Source organism: Delphinus delphis, chromosome 9 (genome assembly GCF_949987515.2).
Source record: "Delphinus delphis chromosome 9, mDelDel1.2, whole genome shotgun sequence".
Classification (NCBI taxonomy): domain Eukaryota; kingdom Metazoa; phylum Chordata; class Mammalia; order Artiodactyla; family Delphinidae; genus Delphinus; species Delphinus delphis.
The window spans coordinates 98205445-98212123 of NC_082691.1; the positions used below are offsets into that span (position 1 = coordinate 98205445).

Here is a 6679-nt window from a genome sequence, read left to right on the forward strand (position 1 = left end):
AAATGAATCCAATAGCATATTTTATAGTCTTTACTTGGTGAAAGACTCACACTACTGTCACGCACATAAGAAATCTCAGTAATGTTTGCCTCTCTTTTCTCTATTACTTCACACATCCTGTAAAACCAACTTCAGTCACCTTCCAAAATATCTTTTGCATCTTCCCCCTCATATAAGCCCACTGCCACTGGCTTCTGTTCACCTTCGTGCAACTTCTAATTTACAATGTAATATTCTGACTGTTTCCAGAACATACCTCCAAGTCTCCTTCACCCCGCTGCCAAAGTGTTCTTTCTTTTAAAATATAGATATGATTGGATCATATCACTACCCTATTAAGCAAAACATTTAAGTGGTTTCTCAAGGCCCACAGAATATAACCCACATTTATAGTGTGGAATTCACTAGCCTGTGAAGTCTTGGATAAAAGATACCTAGATTTAGGGCTTCCCTGGTGGCACAGTGGTTGAGAGTCCGCCTGCCGATGCAGGGGACACGGGATCGTGCCCCGGTCCGGGAAGATCCCACATGCCACGGAGCGGCTGGGCCCGTGAGCCATGGCTGCTGAGCCTGCGAGTCCGGAGCCTGTGCTCGGCAACCGGAGAGGCCACAGCAGTGAGAGGCCCGCGTACCACAATTAAAAAAAAAAAAAAAAAGATACCTAGATTTAAACATAATAGGCACCTAATAAACATTTGTTGAGAGAATAATTGAGAACAAGCAAAACAGGAATGAACAAATGAGATTTTTCTACACAATTTGGCCTTAGCATCCTTATCCTGATCAAACCCTCTATGAATTCAATGACTGCTACCCTCTGTACCATCTGCTGTTCATTCATTCTGGACACCAGTCACTGTGCCATGTGCTGGGAACAGAGAAGTGAAGCAAACTATCGAGAACTTCATCCGCGAGGATGAACGGCTCACGGTGGAGTCATCGTTAAAAAAGGAAATGCGCAGATGAGTACATGAGTCCTATTCATCATAGTTGCTACAAAGGAAAGGGAGTAGGTCCTCTGAGAAAGAAAGGAGATAGACTAAATGTAGCTTAACGTATGGCAGAGTTGGAGAAGGTCTCTTCTCCTGTCATTTAAGATGTGATAAGTTATCCAAGAGAAAATTGGGAAAAGAGCATCTCAGGCAGCTGCAATAAGTTGTTGAGGTTTTTTATTTGTTTGTTTTGTTTTATTTTGTTTTGTTTAAGATTCTGTTAGCTTGTGTCTCATTCCTCCTTAAAGACAGTAGGCATTCCTATACTTATGCCTTTTTGTGATACTGATTCCATTGCCTGGAATGTTCTTGTCTTTCATTTTCTATCTAATGAATTTTTTCTTATCCTCCCATGTTTTCGTTAAATATTAAAACATCAAACTGTCCTTACCCCTGACAAAAACCTGGATGTTTATTGCAGCTTTTTCCTATTGCTAAAACTTGTAAACAATCAAGATAGCCTTCAGTAGGTAAATGGATAAAGAAACTGTGATATATCCAGACAATGAAATATTCTTTAGCACTAAAAAGAAATGAGCTATTAAGCCATGAAAAGACATGGAGGAGAGTTAAACACATACCACCAAGTGAAAGAAGCCACATGCCCTGTGATTCCAACTATATGACATTCTGGAAAAGGCAAAACGATAGAGACAGTAAAATAAAATCGGAGTTTCGGGGAGATGAATAGGTGTAGCAAAGGGTATTTTTAGCGCAGTGAAATTCTTCTGTGACACTACAGTGATGCATGGATGTCATCATCATTTGTTCAAGCCCCCATTAAATGTATGACATGAAGAGTGAATCCTAAAATAAGCTATGGATTTGGGGAGATTACAATGTGTCGATGTAGGTTCATCATTGGTAACAAATGTAACATTCTTGTGAGTGATGTTGATAATTGCATTGGAATGCGGGTGTATGGGAAATCTCTGTACCGCCCTCACAGTTTCGTTGTAAACATAAAACTGCTGTAAAAATCGGTCTTATAAAAAACACAGAGCGTTGGCTGAGCCGGTCTCCCGTGTCTGACGCCTCCGCGTGCTCCATCTCTGTGGTGATGACGGTGAAAACCAAGGCTGCTGGGGACACCCTGACTTACTCCAGGATGAGGGGCATGGTAGCAATTCTCATCGCTTTCATGAAACAGAGAAGGATGGGCCTGAACAACTTTATTCAGAAGATCGCCAGTAACTCCTATGCATGCAAACACCCTGAAGTTCAGTCCATTTTGAAAATCTCCCAACCTCAGGAGCCTGCGCTCATGAATGCCAACCTTCTCCTCCACCAGGAAAGCGGTCCTGAAAGAGAAGGAGGAAAAGCATATTATGTCAGAGCGGAATGTTCTCCTGAAGAACGTGAAATACCCTTTCCTGGTGGGCCTCCACTTCTCTTTCCAGACAAGCTGTACTTTGTCCTAGACTCCATGAACGGTGGAGAGTTGTTCTACCGTCTCCAGAGGGAGCGATGCTTCCTGGAACCACAGGCTCGGTGCTATGCTGCTGAAATAGCCAGTGCCTTGGGTTACCTGCACTCTCTGAACATCGTTTATAGAGACTTAAAGCCAGAGAATGTTTTGCTGGGTTCCCAGGGACACACTGTCCTTACTGACTTTGGACTCTGCACGGAGAACGCTGAACACAATGCCACGACGTCCACCTTCTGCGGCACACCCGAGTACCTTGCACCTGCTTCATAAGCAGCCTTATGATAGGACCGTGGACTGGTGGTGTCCGGGGGCCGTCTTATATGAGATGCTGTATGGCCTGCCTCCATTTTATAGCCGAAACACAGCTGAGATATACGACAACATTCTGAACAAACCCCTCCAGTTGAAGCCAAATATTACAAATTCTTCAAGACACGTCCTGGAGGGCCTCCCGCAGAAGGACAGGACAAAGAGGCTTGGTGCCAAGGTTGACTTTATGGACATTAGGAATCACGTCTTCTTCTCCCTACTTAACTGGGATGATCTCATTAATAAGAAGATTACTCCCCCTTTTAACCCAAATGTGAGTGGACCCAGCGACCTGTGGCACTTTGATCCCGAGTTTACCGAAGAGCCGGTCCCCAACTCCATCGGTCGGTCGCCCGACAGTATCCTCCTCCCAGCCAGCGTCAAGGAAGCGGCCGAGGCCTTCCTGGGCTTTTCCTACGCACCTCCCGTGGACTCTTTCCTCTGAATGGTCTTAGGGTTGGCTGTGAAGCATTTTACAGGCGTTTTTTAAATGTTTTAGTTAGCCTTTTGGCAGAGCTGCCAGCTGACAGGACATCTTAAAAGAGAATTTGCACATCCCTGGAAGCTTGCACATCTTGGCAATCTTATCGCACAGTGTTTGCTGGAAGCTTTTCGAAGAGCACATCCTCCTCAGTGAGCTCGGGAGGTTTTCCTTATTCTTCCTTCCAATGTGGTGCTATCTCTGAAATGAGCAGTAGAGGGCCACCCCAGGCAGATGCAGTGGTCTCATTCGAAGGAGGACGCTGTTCGGAGAAGGAGCTTCTGAAGGTCTGTCCGGGCCGTGATAACGAATCTTATGAAACGTGCCTTTTCTGATGAGATCATGTTAGCTCCAAAGTTCTTCCTGTTGCCCAGTGTTTCCTTCTGTTTTTCCTTGTGGACTTCCTGTGTGATCGGCCGTATGCGTGTGGTATGCTTGCTCACAAAAGGACTCAGTTATAAGCATCAATGTGACACTTGCAGGACACTACAACGTGGGACATTGTGTGTTTCTTCCATATTTGGAAGATAAATTTATGTGTAGGCTCTTTTTTTGTAAGATATAGTTAATAACTAAAATTTATCGAAAATGGTCTTGCAGTGACTTGTATCCAGATGCTTAAAGAAGCATTGCTGCTACAAATAGTTCCATTTTTAGAAAAGGTTTTTATGGACCAATGCCCCACTTGTCAGTCAGAGCCTGGTGTTTTCATTGTTTAAAATATCACCTGTAAAATGGGCATTATTTATGTTTTTGTTTTTTTGTTTCTTTTTTGTATTTCTTTTATATGTATTGTATAAAGAAAGTCTGTACATTGGGTTGTAACACTAGTATATTTAAACTTACAGGCTTATTTGTAATGTAAACCACCATTTTAATGTACTGTAATTAACATGGTTATAATAATGTACAATTCTTTCCCCCCTCCCTACCACACACCTTTTTGTGTGTGTGTGATAAACCAACTTTGGTTTGCAATAAAACCTTGAAAAATATTTACAGAAAAAAAAATACATTAGGATTTATATACACTACCAAATGTAAAATAGATAGCTAGTGGGAAGCAGCCGCACAGCACAGGGAAATCAGCTGGGTGCTTTGTGACCACCTAGAGGGGTGGGATAGGAAGGGTGGGAGGGAGGGAGGCACAGAGGGAGGAGATATGGGGATATATGTATATGTATATCTGATTCACATTGTTATACAGCAGAAACTAACACACCATTGTAAGGCAATTATACTCCATTAAAGATGTTAAAAATAATACATTAAACTATTTACATTAAACTTTCACTTCCTTTATATTAAATTTGGTAAAATATCACATTTTCTGCTCTAAGGACTTAAGACCTTTGAAGGTTGCTAAAGCCCAGCTCCTTCCAATCCCCTTCAAGGACCTACAAGCCCAGCCTGTCCCTCACTCCCCATCGTCTGTCTGGTCTGTTTCCTTTTCGTTTACCCCACGCTTCTGCTCCTTCCACACTGGCCTTCGTGTCCATCCTGCTCCTGGACTTTCTTACTTTTATTTCTCGCCCTGAAACCACCATTCCACAGATATTAGGAAACCTGATGGCTTGTTCCCTCTTTTCCATGAAATCTGTGACCCAAAATGATCTTATCAATGAGGGCTTCTCAGATGCCTCATTGAAAGGACATTCACTCACCCCCCACCAACCCCCAGTAGGTACCCTCAAGTTCCTTCCCTGCTCTATTTTCCCCCATAGTAATTATCACCATCTGATACACTGTGTATTTTTTAAATGTGTTATTTATTATAATAGAAAACTCTGTGTTGTTCCCAGCTGCATACCTACCGTGGGCACTTTATAAATAATTGTTGAATGAATAAATGAATGCATGTCATCTTAAATTCATAATCACTGAGCAGTTATCCTTAATACTAGTTATTTTTCCTATCTTATTATAAAATCAATACATGTTATTTGAAGAACATTTCAAAAAAGTAGGAAACAGGAAAATAAAAGTCGCAATTATCATCATAAATGTGACATTATGGTTAACATTTTGGTTTACGTATTCTTTCAGCCATTTTCTGGTCTATAAATATAAACTTGATAAAATAGGGAGTATAGCATAAGCACTGTTTCATGGCCCATTTTTCTTTATCTTAACATACTGTAAATATTTGTCAATTAATTAAACATTCCTCAACAGCTTCACTTTATTGACTGTCTAATGGTCCACTGTCCACTTTGTACCAATCAAGTGCATGATCAAATCTGACGTGACTTGAGTCAGGAACACCAGAGGATGTTTATCTATAGCTCTTCAGTTAATTATTTAAAAGTGGAAGTGGGTTAAGTAGACTAGGAAATAGACTTGGTTGTCAATAAGTACATTGCATCTTATTTGTGAACACTGTTTTTGAATTAACCAGTAAATGAAACTAGAGGGTCAAAAACTGAGACGTTTACCAGTGAACCAACAAATTGCAATACAAAATAACCTCATCTGTAGGAAGATTGCCCTTGACAGCTAGAGTCCTCAAGTTCATTTAGGCATACTGCAGTTGACCTTGACACTCTTCAAATGATTGCTTTATTAAAAGTGCTAGGTACCTCTGCCTCCTTACAAGACTAGAAGTTAAGTTAAAAAAAAAAAAAAAGGAAAGGGCACTGTTCACCATTATTTTAGAGATTAAAACCTCTGCCTGGCTCCAGGGCAAATAGTTGATGCTATTTTTTTTTTTTTTTTTTTTTTGCGGTACGCGGGCCTCTCACTGTTGTGGCCTCTCCCGGTGCGGAGCACGGGCTCCGGACGCGCAGGCTCAGCGGCCATGGCTCACGGGCCCAGCCGCTCCGCGGCACGTGGGATCTTCCCGGACCGGGGCACGAACCCGTGTCCCCTGCATCGTCAGGCGGAGTCTCAACCACTGCGCCACCAGGGAAGCCCAGTTGATGCTATTTTTGAATACCATTGCCTTTTTTTCATGAAGCAATATGAATTAAATTTCACAACCTTTTCTATATTACACAAAGGGTAAAAGTTGATATTATTTTTTATGATAGGATTTATTTCTCTAAAATAGAAGATCGACTTAGAGGAGACAAAAACTTTTTTTTTTTAACGCCTCACAAATCTATTTTTTTTCTAGTATTAACATTTCAGTAGATAATTTGAAACTGATTAATCTGTTAAACCATATGTCAGAAACATGCTGCAGCTGTTAATTGTCCAGCAGAATCTGAACTACAAGTCTTGAGGAATTCACCCTTGGACCATGCAGACCAGACAATTTCCTATTTGATTTATAACCATGATTCTTGCAACGTGACTGATTTTCTAGTTATACTACCTTAAATTTTTTCTAATGTAGCTATTGGACTAAAAAAAGGCAGAATGGAAGAAAGTTGATCTGAACTTTTTTAGATAATGGCATTGAATCTATTCGTTATCAGATGCTACTGTACTGATTGTGTTCAATATTTTTCAAAGTATATGAAGATC

General features: G+C 41.2%; 1 pseudogene; it reads left to right on the forward strand.

The window, feature by feature from the left end:
* The first annotated feature begins 2052 nt into the window (after positions 1-2052).
* LOC132430806 (serine/threonine-protein kinase Sgk1-like) lies at positions 2053-3175 on the forward strand (annotated as a pseudogene).
* The last annotated feature ends 3504 nt before the right edge of the window (positions 3176-6679 follow it).